General features: G+C 30.8%; 1 protein-coding gene across 1 annotated transcript in view; it reads right to left on the minus strand.

Annotated features, from left to right (window-relative positions):
• Positions 1-2,011, minus strand: part of LOC112681720 (ETS-like protein pointed) — a 60,442-nt gene extending 58,431 nt beyond the window's left edge. Inside the window, exon 1 of the mRNA XM_025552017.1 lies at positions 1,249-2,011. The gene's annotated coding sequence lies outside the window, so the exon portion shown is untranslated. The remainder of the gene's footprint in view (positions 1-1,248) is intronic.
• Between the last annotated feature and the right edge of the window lie 13,960 nt (positions 2,012-15,971).

The raw sequence follows: 15,971 nt of genomic DNA on the forward strand, positions 1-15,971 counted from the left end.
ACACACACACGCGCGCGCGCGCACACACGCACACACGTAAGCACACATGCAACGGAGATTCCATTGATGAGAGATAAAAAAAAGGAAAAAACTACATCGGTCGACTAGGATTTATGAGTTTAACGACACGGCCGTCTTGTCGGTAATTATTTCATATTTGTGACATTTCTCGTTTATGAAGATCTTAAGTGGATGGGTTTGTTCGAAAGTCAAAGATAAATAAACTAATGACTAGCAATTCAATAATTTCGAGATAATAATATCATATAGGTACAATATACATTCGTGTTACAAACAACTCAAGTTCTATTCTATGTTGTAACTACAGTACTCCCTATACAAACTCCACTCTACTTTTGTAGCTATAAAAGACTTGTTTATCGCGTTTAAATCGTATTATGTTATTATACACATTCATAATACGATTTTTTTTTACCCAAAATCTGCGGAAAATCGTTGAATCCGAATAATGAATGAACTATGTTTACATATAAGGCTCGTAGTGTTATAACAATTACTTGTATAGCCTTTCCCTTTTTTTATACAGTTCAATCGAGGTATTTACAAAGTATAACGTCCACGATCTAATATAGAATAGAAAATGAATCGGTCCCTACTATTATATGGTTGGTCTTGGTCTGTAAACCAACACTATCCATGTCGATACAATGATACAATGTACAGCAGTGACAAAAATCTTGAATGAAATGGAAATCTTGACCCTGGACCCACATTGTGAATTTTATAGTGTACCGGTAACAGTTACGACAGCAAAATAAAGGATCCCAAAAACCTATTGTCCCTGGACTTGCTCATAGGAGGTCTGATTCAAAAATATAAAAATTCGAAATGACTTGAAACGAATAAATTTTTCTCACATGCGATCAGGTGTAAAAAAAATCCGGATACACTTGACTCAAGTATTGAGTAATGATTAATGAACAGGATTCTATATTGATATCAGTACACGATATACCTACACACTATATTAGAAGTATTACATATTATTCTGTTATAGTACAATGATAAATAAATGATTTTTTTTTTTTTTTGTGACCAGTAGAAGTAAAATCAATTTAGTGGTTCCGCGATATTTCATATGATAATGTAAATACGTTCATTATTCAGCGTATATGTTACGTATTATTTGTCATTTTTCCGTCTAGGCGTTAATAATTTTAATAACGGTTATAGTAAATTTTCGTCATAAAAACAGTTCAACCCGAAAATCAAACGGAAATGCATTACCTGTAATGAAATCGACCGAAGAGCAGCAGCGGTGGCGGATCAGACGGATTTTTCGATCTTGATGGGTCTAAGTGTCGTGAATCAACTGGCCGTCGTCCAGTCGAAGTTTAGGCACGCTCGGAACGGTGTAAGTGCAACTACGCCGAGGATCGTTTATAGCGCATTCTTATTGTTCGTCTCCCGCGGTGGCACTTGGCTGCAGAGAGAGACCTTTACGGGTTCGCCGGAACTTGACGAGCGGACTTCGCGGACGGAGAACCGTTGAACGGCCGAAAACCAAATCGCGGGAAAGACAGAAATCCTCCGGAACGAAGCGGAATCGTAACGCGCGTCCACGGGCACCGGTGGTGGAGACGGAGTTTTTACCTGGGATCGGACTTGACGGCCGCGGGAACGGTCTCTGTCGGCGGCGGTGCGATAAATTCCGTTTCGGTGAACGAAAATATCGTTGAAACGAACGGAGAGATAAAATACGAAACGGTGCCAGTAAAAACAATACTATAAGATCGAATAAAACAAAGATGCGCGTGCGCGCACGAGAAATGATGAGTATGCCGCGTGCAGCGGACAAGTGTACGTATGCGTGCGTGGTGCGTGTGCGTATGTACGTCCGCGGACCGACGAGTGCGACGGGCGACGCGCAACAATGGAGACGGCACGGCGAAGACTATGGCTACGGCGGCGAAACGATGAATGAGAGACGGCGGCGGCGGCGGCAGCGGCGGCGGTGACCGAGTGTATTGCTGCTGGCCGGTTCCCGTCGTCGTTGTCGCTCTGTCGTCGTCGTCGTCGTCGTCGTCGTCGCGGTCGCCGTCGTAGCCGTTCCTCGGCCGTTCATATGTGCCCGCGGTTGCGGCTGCGATTTAATACAATAATAGTAATAACAATTACGGCGGCGGCCCGCGCGTACATAGTATATTGTTTTAGTGTAGTAGACGGCCACCGCGTTTTCCGGCAGATGGCGCGACGGGCGTGCGCAACAGGTCTCGCTCACTCCTCCGTAACCCACTCTCACGCGTTCATTCAATCCTCTACCCGATACCGAGGAACAACGCGACGCCTTCCCCAACGCGCCCTTCCCACCCAGCACGCCACTTGCCGCGTCTTCGCGTTCCGGCGAAAAACGTGTGCGCGCGCTTGCGCGTGCGCGAACCGCCCGACCGAACGCTGTTCACTAATGAATAATAATATTACCAGTACGTATGAATGAACGAGAGAATCCCCGACGGCCGCGACCACTGCCAGCTTGCCACTGGTCACACGGAGCGTGACGTCGTCGCGAAGTTGTTAGCAGAAAAATTAACAAACGTAAACGTTCACGCGTTTCGCGCACAAATTTTGCTTTTGGTTTTCGAATTTTATCTCGGCGAGATCCTGACGGTCTCGTTTCATGGTGTAAACAAGGTGTTGTACGCAACGACAACATTATCCCCAAGTAATATTATCCCGGTGTCATATGTATAGGAAGTTATGAAAAACTGGAAAATGTTTTCATACAAATCACAAACCACAGCTACATTTTTTTGCATTATTTTCGCTAACATTGTGATAAATCTTAATCACACGATATAAATAAATGAATAATTCAACAATAGTTATTTCCATTGTTTGTAGTTAACTTTTGTACTAACGGGAAACTTAATAAATGTCCTTAATATATTTAGTACAATTTATTCCAGAATCTATGGCATTTTTAAATCAAATAATTGAATGAGAGTTCAAGAGAAAAAAAACTTTAAAAAGTACCTAGTTACCTTATAGATGATGCTGATTCAGAAAAAAAAACACTATAAGATTCATAAGCGAAGTTTGTTAGTGTCATTCATTTTATAATTTATGATAAAAATATACCTGAGCTAAGTAAATGCAAAGTGATATACATTGAAGTTGAGAAAAAATTTGGATTTTTGTTTAATGAAAATCCAGATGGATATAAGAATAAGAAACTAATTATAACATGTAATCAATGTATGTAAACAAACTAGATTTAGATTCTGAGCATCTTGTAAAATAGTTTAAATTTTATTCATTAATAAATTCTCATTAAATATTAAAAGATTTGCAAAATTTGCATAATATTTAGTATTACGAGTAGTGAAAACATGTTTACAAATTTTTCTGACAAAGCTTGCTACATTCTATACTTTACAAATTATTCCGACGATAAATTATTTTCATAGTTTAAATAAACAAAAAATAGATTGTGATCTATATCGCATATATATATATATATATATTATATAGGACTTTATTTAGACGCTCAGGCAGTATTAACAACCAAAAATGATATATCAGTTCACTTCAATGTTGATGATATTATTAACGAGTTTTTAACACAAAGAGCATGAGCAAGAGTTAGTGAATACTTAAATCAAATTTGTTTTGAAAATATTTATATATATATATATATAAATGGAGCCAAAAATGTATAACATTTCATCAATTGAAACCGGCTGGGCCGATTTGGCTCAATTTTTTTTTTTATTTGTTCGTAATTACCAGGAAAATGTTTTTACGAAAAAAAATGTTGGAAAAGTGCTATAGTTTAATAAATCATAGTTTAATTTAATAATTTTTGACCCGGTCGATAACTGCGCAATTGAAAATAAATTATTAAATGAAATTATTAAAAAACTATTAATTATATTTTTGGTATTAAATGACGGATATTGCATAAGTATTAAACAAAAAGATCCTGCAACAGGTGCCAAAACACAAGAATGTTAGTTCGAAGGATTATTATGCATATCGGTTGATGATTAGACGCGATCAGGAGAACGTTATTCTACGATGCGTGAGCTTTGTCAACAATTCGTGGTCGACATATATGTAAAGATAGAGAGTGAAAGATTTCGATACTTACGATTAGATCAAAAAAAAATGCGAGCGGAATATTCTCAAAACAATTGTTAGATATCGGTGATGGGAAAGTTACTACAGATGAAAGTCATACAAATCTATTGATACAGTTTGCGATGCTACTGAAGCTGTAAATTATCCAACAGAGTTTTTAAACTCATTGAATTTAACAGGCAAGCCACCGCATAATTTACAAATGAAGGTTGGATCTCTGGTTATTTTGCTTCGTAATTTGAACCCACCACGGTTGTGCAACGGCACGCGATCAGTCATTAAAAAATGAATGAAAAATGTTATCGAAGCCATCATTTTAAATGGTAAATTCCGAGGTGAAAATATATTATTACCGTGAATCCCTATTATACCCACAGATGTACCAATACAATTTAAACGCCTTCAATTTCCAATTAGATTGGCATTTGCAATGACTATCAATAAGTCTCAAGGCCAAACGATGTCTGTCTGTGGCTTAGATTTGAGCACATCATGTTTTTCACACAGACAATTATACGTGGCGTGCTCTCAAACCATCCAATTTGTTTGTGTTGGCGAAAGATGGGATAGCAAAAAATATGGTACATTCTGTTACATTAATAGATTGATATTGTTTTTTACTAATATTGTCATAATTAGCGATATATATATATATAATTATAAGGATCAATTTTAAAAAATTATTAAAAAAATAAATGTTTAAGGTTTTTTTATTTTTATATTTCGTCACTGTTCACAGCACTCCATACCTCTTCCACTTACATACCACATCTTTACATACTTATATTAAATTAGTTATTTTTGTCTAGCAAAATATTCTCTAGAAATAATTTATATCATAAAACAACGTTTGTCGGGTCGTTTATTTTTAAATAATTATTAAGATCGATAATGCAAATGTTTTTTTTTTTAAATGTTTTATTTTTATTTGATATACTTTATTATGTATATTATATTGTATATATATTAATTAAACACACGGATAAATTACTGAATTCTTATGCATGGGTAAATTTTATTTTAGTATTGAATGACAAATAGATGAACGATTTGTAGCCTAACATTTCAGATTGTACTGGGCCCATAAATTGGTACATCAGGGCCTGGTTGTGCTTAGATATCTTTAATTTTATAATAATTGTGTTCCTAGATACTAATATGTATACGTTATAAAAATAAACTACGGCGAAAAATTATAATTTATTATAAAATAAATACTATATAGTTTATTCATTACACTCCACTAAATCAGTGGCGGATATAACTGACTTTTAAGGGGAGGGGGGCGGAAATGATAAAAACAATAATTAAGATAAATAAAAACAATAATTAGTCATTGGAGAACCCATAATTTTTCCCCAATATTTTGAAATAATACAAATGCTTCAAATTGAACAAACATTTTTTATTATACATAGTATATTATGAAATTATCCAAAATAGGTTCACCTTGTACTTACAATTAAATAAAAATAATAATAAAAAGTATAGTCACAGATGCATAGTTAATCAACCATTGTAATAATAAAAATCTACAATAAAAGTATATGTCTTTTTTTTTGTTTAGCAAAACGTGTAATACTTTCTATATCAATAGGAATATCTTTATGAATGTGGAGTAATGCTATCCCATTTAACTTTTCTTCACCAATTGTATACATCTTTGATACATTCAGATACAGCAACAATATTTTGATCTTTGCCTTTTAAAATTTTACTTATCGGAAAAGTAACAGCTAATAAATTTGATAATGAAAAAAGAGAAAAAATATAATCACAATTACAAATAGCAGATATCATCATTTTAGCTTTCGAAGAAGAAATATTATCCTGCCATTCTGATATTTCAGTTAAAGTGTCAATAATTTCAATTATTGATTCCTTAAAATACAATACACTACCATGCCTTTTTATCCATCGTGTTTCTCATAAATTATGTAATTTTCTATAGATAGTCAAATGTTGTTGATGAACGTAATTACGTTTGGCAGATACATGAAAAAAAGAAGCAACTTCTTTTATTACTCCAACACAGTTGCGAATTGATTGTACAGTAGACGATTTCGAAAAACTTAAATTTAAGGTATGATTTGAGCAAGGACTATGTATTGCATTTTTAGTAATTTTTCTAATTCGTTGGATAACGCCACGAACTGCAAATACCACAACGGAACAGCAATCGGTCCCAATGCCTACACAGTAATTTAAATCTAATTCTAATTCTTGCAATAGTTTTACGACTGTATTTCCCAAAAGTTCTCAGTTTATTTAGGTTCTAATTTACTATTTAATATTTCTTGAGGTTAATCGTCGTCTTCCAAATTAACATCTAATTGTTGGTGTTTTCGTTTATTATAAACATAGCTATGACAATCAATAAATGTTAAAAATCGTTCATATGATTTTCCGTGTAAAATATATCGAATAATTAAACACATTTGAGGAATGTTAGATAAGTTTGTGGCCTCATCAAATAGAATACTAAAATATTTGTTTTCTTTTACTTCTAAAAGTATTAAATGTAATATTTCTAGTTTGCAATACTCGATTATTTCATTTTGCGTTAATTTACTTATGTAAGTAGCTCTTTCACCAGTATTTTTCAAATTATTTTTAAGTAAATGGTCACCAGCATCTTAAGATGAGAATAAGAAACTTAAGAAGTTCTTTAAAGTTTCCTTGATTAATAGCAAAATCAACTTTTCCCCAATCTTCTTAATAAATAAAACCATCATCACGATGACCACGTAACGATATATTTTGCTGGTAAGAAAACAATTGTTTTTATTATTGGTCATAATCGTTCACGGTTATCTAATATTTGTTTTTTACGTTGATAATTTACTAAATTGATAACTTTTTTCTGAGGATGATTGTAGTTATTCAAAAAGTCATTAGCTCGTTGTGTATTATCTTTATGATACTTTATGACAACTATTATTATTGTGTAATTCTAAAATATCATCTTATCCTAATAGCTTTGTAAATTTAATTACTGGTTCAATAACCAATCTTTTTAATTGCTCTGTTTTATGCATACCCCCTTTGATTGAAGTTGAAAACAAAACACAAACCTTACAAAATAAACCAGACTTGATTTTTAAAAACTCAATGTATGGAAACTTTTCAAAGTGATTTTTCCGTTTTACCTTTTTTAGTATGAATTGAAAATGGATATTGAAAATCATCACTAGGAACATTACTTCGTTGAAGGATGACTGATTTCGAATAATCATTTATAGCGTTAGTTTGAGTTAAGAAATATCACATATCTAATTCAATATCATGAAGTTTTTCAATTTCTATTGAATTAATTAACTCACTTGTATCAGAACAATTCGTATCTGTCGGATTTGAGATTGAAATTGTTTCTGACTCGTGTGTACCGTTTTTATTAGATTGTAATTTACATTTTTTCTAAACACTTCCAAAATAACTAGTTATACGATTATTATTATTTTATGACATACTTAAACGAGTTATTATACGTAATAATAATAATATTATAACAGCACTGTATAAATTATAAATACAGAAAACGTAGAAATAAAGAATATAGACAAGCAAGTACAGACACTTATAATGGGTTGTATACAACATAGTCAATATACCATAATCCATAATACGAGTATATAGCGTTTATTATATTTTTAGATTTATATTTAAATTAACGTAATATCACAATGGGAAATCCATTACATTATTGAGATTATTTCTATTATATATATGCATATATAAACAACGACGCGCGACGTTCCGAATAACATATTACGTAGTACGTAAATATGGTATAATAACAAAAATTAATAAAATGTACTACAATTATTTAAAAATATACCGTAATATATTGCGTAAGACAACTTTACAAATTGCTGATGATACGCTATAAATTAGAAATATAAAAATTAGTACCATAATTAATATTTCTTTCAATAATTTATTATAAAAAAATACGGACCAAGGAGGACGCCACCTGCCCCCCCCCCCTTATAACCGACACTGCACTAAATATAAAAACAACTAAACTATGAAACAATAGGATATTTTAGTTCTTTAGTTCTTACCTTCTCAACCATGGGCATAATTTAGGCAATTTTTATAAAGGGGCAAACTTTTTTTATGTTGATATACCGTATTCTTAAAGACTGGATGTACTTTATCTGCATCATGATGTATTGTAATTATATTTGTGTTTATTATAGAATTTGCCAAATTAAAAAAATACATTAAAAAATACATTTTGATTAATCCAATAATTTGTTTTATAAAAAATTAACTATTTATAGTTACTAGTTATTAGTTATTAGTTCAAAAAATTATAATTTTTTTGATAAAATAATTATTATAAATCTAAATGCCTTTTCTATAGTATTATTTTAATTAATTTACAAAATACCAAGGGAGGCATTGCCCCATTAAATTTTTAGAAGGGAGAGTTGCTTCTTCTCACCCCCTCCCCAGGTTACGCCTAGACTCTTAGCTTCATCAACCTTTCCCTCGCCTCATTTATTAATACGTTACAGTTTAGTAGGTAGGTACTTATTTAAACGTATGTTAAGTTTAAAATTAAAATTAAATACAAATTTGAATTTTTGATTCAAATAAACCTATTGGAAATTCATTAAATAAAACAAAAATGTTATTTATTAAATAGTTAATTAACTACCTAATGAAAAATTGAAATTTGAATAATATTTTAAATGGTGGTAAGAAATAAAATAAAATACAATACATATATGTGCCTATACTGCTGTTGGTTTCAATTAAAAGGTTGGTTGAGGTTTTTTATTCCTCTTTATAAATTATACTTCATTTTGTATAAATACGATGATTCTAGTTAATTTAATTATTTTTTTATCGCACGTTAACGAGACCGCGAAATGCTCATTTTATTACGTAGTGCGTCTTGAAAATAAAAAAATGTAATTATAAATATAGCTTATAGACATAAAATTATGAAGTTTTTTTAATTATTGCTTTCACATGAAAGAGCAATAATGTTACAGATTATTTTTAGTACGTGATATATAGGTCAGAGGACTTCTATTATTTGCTTGCATTTTATTAACAAATAAATCCGTTAAAAAAGACGAGTGATAAATAAATTTATCTCGAGTTGTATTCAATAAATCTTTAATTTGAGTAGCATAATAAGGTTTATTTTATTTTTTAGTTAAATTTTTTAATTTTATACTTATTAGTTACATGAAATATAATATCCTTTATATTTTATTATTTATTTTCAATATTATTTTTTATTATGGTATCAAAAGTTTTGATTCAAAACTTTATTTTTATATATACATGTAATTATATTTTATACATAGGTATTCATTTATAAACATGGAATGATCACAAAATAAAATATTAATTTAAAATCAATATGTGTCTCATTTCGGTACTCTATTAAGAGTGTAAACAAATTTTAATAAAACTGAATAGTACATATTTCTATTTTATTGTATTTATGGGTATTACATATTTAAATGTTTAGTATCTCAAGGGAAAAACAAAAGGATACAATTTTTTTTCAATTCAAATTATTAATCATATAGTTGGATACTAAAAGCGGTTATCAGTTTTCGGTTCTCAAATGTACGGGTTTTTACCGGTTTTCGTTACAAACCGGTTACCATTTTTAAGCACTGCTATAAATATTTACAGTACATTATACTTAAGAAACATTAAATATATTTGGCGTGATTATAACTTTTTACGCATTTTATTAGTTAGAAATTTGAGGAAACCGGATACTGACACATTTCATTATTATATGGCATATTATTAGGTGTATAATATTTAGTTGACATTTGGAAAATCATTTTACCATATATAATAATATTATAAAATTTTATATTGTATAAAATGTATTTAAACAATATATAATAACGTTTTGGTATTTAATATTAATTTTAAAAAGATTTTTAAAAAAATTTTTAAAATTATTTATAAAAATCTTAAGTTACATCCATAACTATAACTTATTATTTTTAATACTTTTTATGTACTGATGTATTATTATTGTATTAAATAAACTAATTATTCATTTTTCAAAAAAAAAAAAATTAGTGGTAATGGAATACAAATAAAGATTCAAGTACATGTGAACCAAATAATTTAAATTAATTGTAAGTTCATTATATTAACATAGAAATTTTTTATTCTAAAAATATTTTAAAAAGTAACACGGACCACAATTATTATTTTATATTACCTCAAATATGCGAAAAAATTACAACCGTATGATAATTATTTTTATTTACTCGAAGAATTTTGATATTTTTGAAATTTTTGAATTTTATAATGAAAGAAAAGATAATGTTTCAGTAAATAAATCAAATAATTTATTATTGATTCTATCATTCATACGAAATCAAAAACAAATGTCTTATACGACAGTATTGTTTAAAAAAAATTCAAACTTTTTTAACTTTTTATCATTATATCAAATTATTACTTTTATAATGAATCTATATGACAGTGCTCATTTGATTCAAATATTTGTATTAAATTATAAAATATAACCGCTCTTTTTTATGTTTGTCTAGGCTATTTACCAATCACTTATTGGACCACCCCTTTAATGCGGCTCTGATTATTGATAATTTTTCGTAAATTTTTCTTGGTTCATAGAGTTATCATTTTATATAAATGAACGAAATTTTACTGACAATTAATAACGATTAACAGCGGACAATTAAACAGCTGCTAACTGTATTTAAACAAATTTTTTCACACCGTATAAACCATATGAATAAAAGTAATGAGTGGCCGCTAGAAATCGCAGATGTTTTATTTTAATGGGCACATTATTTTTTTTAGTGAGTTAATACACACTCCACGTTTCATTCTTCATTGATTTACAGCCGTTCTACTCCGCAGATGTACACCAAAAATCGAAAGGATCCAAAATGTTTCTTCTCTAATTTTATATATGAATATAAAAAAAAATGAAATCACAAGTATATTCAAAAATTGTAATTAAACAAACTAAATTCTTATATTTAGATTGGTAACTTATAATCGAGTGTCGAAAAAAAAAAGGGTGAGATCATTACAAATATTCTCTGATTATGTCAAGTGATAATTTAATATATTCATTGAACTTATCAGTCAATTGAAAATTAGAAGTATATCTCAATTCATTACTAAATAATTTTACAACTAGTTTCATTGTAAGTAAACCATGCCAATATACCACTACATACTATTGTTATTACGTAATCACAAAATTTGTTGAATATAACATTGCACAACGGCTTCGTCACATGATTCCTAATAATACTTTATATTACTATACTCGACGTATTATATGATAAACATATTGTACGTTTGTACCTAATTTTTAACATTAACATAAACGTATAAGACAATAACATGCTTACATATACACAATAATACCTAACTCCCTATAAACATAATAATAGTGCATTGTAAGGTGTACAGTCAGCACACAACGGTCACGAAGACCATATGTACAATAATAATATGGAGACATCATATGTTGCATCGCTCTCCATCAATTCTACTAAAATCACTTTGAAACTACAACACAGTTAAAGTGTATTGTAATATACAGACAACATGGGTATAAATTATAATTAACGTAAATGATAAGTTTTAATGAACAGTTAATAATTCGAAGTGTTTTCATCGTACCTAAGCTGTTTTTTTGTATTCATCAAATATTAATTAATTTTTTATGTTTTTTTACGTACTAATTAAATACATTTCATGTAACGAACATATTTTGCATATATTTAATGCGACGAAAACAAAATTAAAACGAAAACAACAACGCCGCATGAACTTAAGTTCTGCCAAAAATTGTGCTATATATAATTACACTTATACAGTAGAGTGTCTCTTCTCGAAGTAAATTTAACCTAGACACTATTCAAATCACAAAGAAATGAGTACAATCGAGATAAAGTTTGTATGGTCTGTTTGAGTATTCAACACTAAGGTCTGTTCGTGTAATTCAGTGAAGATGAAGTTGCAGAAAATACCGTTTTTCAAGCTTGTAGCATGTTTTAATTGTATTGAAAAATTGTTCTTATATATTTGATACGAGTATAAAAGATTTATGATTATTTTTTATCGTACTCCTGTGTACAATAATATATACATTCAAATAAAAAATATATTATTTTTTTAAATTTGATATTAATAAACAACATCCTATTATCAGTAAACTAAAGATAATTAATACATTAAAATAAATCTATTTTGAAGAATCTAGAATCAAGTTTAATGTTGTTTGGCTATAAAAATTATATTCAATCCTAAGTTGTATACAAATATGCCATTCTATTGTTAAAATTGGTATACCAATTACCAAATACCGCTATAGCGGCTATATGGACTCGACCACTAGACGTTGCTTTAATAGTTTGCATATAATTTAATAATATCAGATTTTCAACAATAAAAAACTTTCTAATCGGTTACTATTATTAAAAATCCTGTTTTTATCTAGTTGAATACAAACGATTACAATGAAGGCTAGTAGTTGTGTCCACGTAATTTCTATCAATTTTAACAATAAGATGAAATATCTGTTTAATATTATAAAGTCATTGGTAATAGGTATCTATCATATAATATATTGTAATAGTATTTTGATAAACATAAATATATTATTTTATAATAGCATATAATATATATATATGTTACTTTCTTTAGTGTAAGTAAAACTAAGTACTTATTTTGAATTTAAAGATTTTTATTAATTAGAATATATTTTAAGAATTATTTTTTTTTTCATTTAGATATGATTTAGCAATTAATACATTATAAATATCAATTACCAATTATAAAATAAGAAGAATAAGTTAAAAATAATATTATGTATGGTGTATTCATAGAGTACCTCATAGTTTTTAATTTTCATTCCACCCAGTTACACATATGATAAAGTAAAGTTAACAAAGTCTTTCGGATTTTACTTGTTCATCTCAATTGTTGATCAATTTAACATAACTGTAAGGAACTCGAGTATCTAAGGATAATAATTTAAATCACTAAGTTATAGCATACCATATAGAATACCGGCTCCGTTTGTTTAGAATTTATTCTTGGAATTAAAATTAATTTTTTTCCTCAGAGTTTGAGTAATTATTTTTTGTTTATTAAAAAGTAACCGTTTCGACAGCTACTGTAATGTAAAAATGTCTATACCTACTCCAATGTACTATAATATGTTAATATATTATATGAAATATAAATCTAACAATAAAAAAATTAAAATATAAATTATTTTTAATATTACTTGGATAGATTGGTATAGGTTGATTTTAATTGTAATTGTTTTACTTGTTTTTATCCTTAAGCATTACAGCATATTAAAAATAATGCATCATTTTTAAGTAGGTACATGAATTAAATGTAAAAGAAATATAAGAGGTTTTATTTTAAAACTGTACTTTATGAATAAGTGTTATCACTGTATCATGAAATATACATAACTGAGGTTTTTATGTATACACTTTTTAACAAATTTTAGATTTCTTGACTTAAAATAATTTGTTCTTAAGATATAAAAAAAGTAATATCAACAAATAAGTATATATATATTTATTTCTGCTGTTATAGGTACATTTGTATTTATAAATTTTTACATAACTTAAATTCAATTCAAAATTATCGCTGTTGTTTGTCGTACACATTTAAATGAATGAATTCATTTTTATATTATTCGTTTATATAATTATTTCACTAAATTAGATACCTACTTCTGTATTAAGAGAAAAAACAATTAATAATTTTTAAATATAAAGAGAATTATAAATTTATAATGTTTGCTGTCAACACTCACCATATATACTATGAGTATATTATACTAGGTATTATATTCATAAGATTAAACAAATATTTGATAAAATTAAACCGTATAAGATTATCATTATTTATAATAACCAAGCATGTCTACTGTCTTTAGAAAACAATTTAATGTTTACTATATATAAAGGATTACCTATTCCATATCCAATATATACCTAAACTAAATAGTTATCAATATTTAAACATCTATATCGATTTGACTAAATGACTCTAATATAAAAAAGTTGTACCCCACATTTTGTTGCATATTAATATTTCTTGATTAGGTTTGAAATCGTTATTTAAAATAATATAATTATATTTTCTTTATCATGCTGAAATATATTTCTATACGTACATATTTATTTCAGCATAAAACTTAATATACATTCAAAACTTCAATAACAATTCTGATTGTTGATAAAAATAAATTACGTTGATAATAAAAAAGTGACCACCACATAAGTTCGAATACGCAAAATAATGTGTAATACTTTATATTTTGTTATCATTCATCGCAAATATATGATTGTTCTTGGTTTTACAGAAATAATTGTTTAATAACTGAATTAGAAAAATGTACTCGATGGTAAAATGTTCTAACACCTTATAAATTCAAAAGTACTTTGAAAATAAAATGGCATTTAATCGTTTTATAAATATTAATACTTCTCTGGTAAATCGAATAAAAGTTCAAAACGCATTGCAAACGGTATGAAACGAATTCTATTTAAATCTGATTATACCGTGTACAATATATGTCTGATACATGAACGCACATGTACCGCACAAATACAATGAACTTAGAAGGTCTGTCGATACTCATCGGTTTACTCGGATACAGCTATCAGAGCTTTCGGCGGCGCGTGTCACTGGACCGTTTCGGGTGGGCCGTCATCACCGGCGACGGCGTCATCAGTCCCGAGTTCGGCGATCGCGTTCGTGGCATCGGCGGCCGCCAAGCGCACCGCTTTGGTGGTGGCCACCGCTTTGTCCACGGCCTCGTCGTACCGGCCCAGCCAGTAGTCGATGATGGGCCCGTACTCGTCCAGCACCGGCATTACCACTTTCTCGTACACGGAATCCGAGCCGTTCAAGCACAACCAGAATATCAGTATGATCTTGAGGACGTCGAACGAAGGCACCAACGGCCGCGCTACCAATTCGAACGCCCGGAATGTCCCGTACACGACCCAGTGCATGAACAACGACCGCCGTTCGTTCGGCACCACCACGACTACCGGCTCTTCCTTTTTTTCCGCGTCTTCGGCGACGTCACCGTCTTCGTCGACTTTATCATTTTCTACGTTTACCAAGCTAACTCTTTCGGACGTTGTAAGTTCGACATCGACGGGCCAGTGCTCAATTTCACCAGCGGCTGGGACTCTTGTGATGACACCGTCATCGTCGTCGTTTATATCCGCGGGAACGTCTGCAAATTCTTCGATGGCAACGCTATCATTTTTGGCAAACTCGTCAGATTTCTCAGCGAGAATCCCGCCTTCCTTGGCGGGAACGTCGGCCTCTTCAACGGCAACGTTAGTTGCTTCCGCGGGAACTCCAGATTCTTCCACGGGAACACCAACTCCTTCCGTGTCAACGCCGTCTGCTTCGGCGGCAACGCCAGCACCTTCGGCCGTAACGCTAGCTCTTTCGGCGGCAACGCCAGCTCCTTCGGTGGCAACGCCATCTTCACCACCGACTTTGTCGAGCGCGGTCTTATCAGTAACGCCGCTATCCTTATTATTATTACCGTCGTCGTCGTCGTCGTCGTCACCGTCGTCGCTGCCGTCATCGTCGTCTTTGGGCTCCTCTTCGACCCGTTTCATCTCCTTGTACGTTCTGTAGACTGGTGAGATCAACAACAGACCCACTTCGAAGGCGAACGAGAACACGCCGATCATCGCGAAAATCGGCCGGCCTCACTACGTGTGTTGCTACGTTACTCGGTATGCGCGGCCCCACGGTCCACACTGTTGCGTCTCGTTGTTCAAGTTCGCGGTCGTTTCGATCGTGTGGCAGTCTACTGGAAACCGATACGAGTCGAT

This window comes from Sipha flava, unplaced genomic scaffold, assembly GCF_003268045.1.
Source record: "Sipha flava isolate LNK unplaced genomic scaffold, YSA_version1 103_pilon_pilon, whole genome shotgun sequence".
Lineage (NCBI taxonomy): Eukaryota > Metazoa > Arthropoda > Insecta > Hemiptera > Aphididae > Sipha > Sipha flava.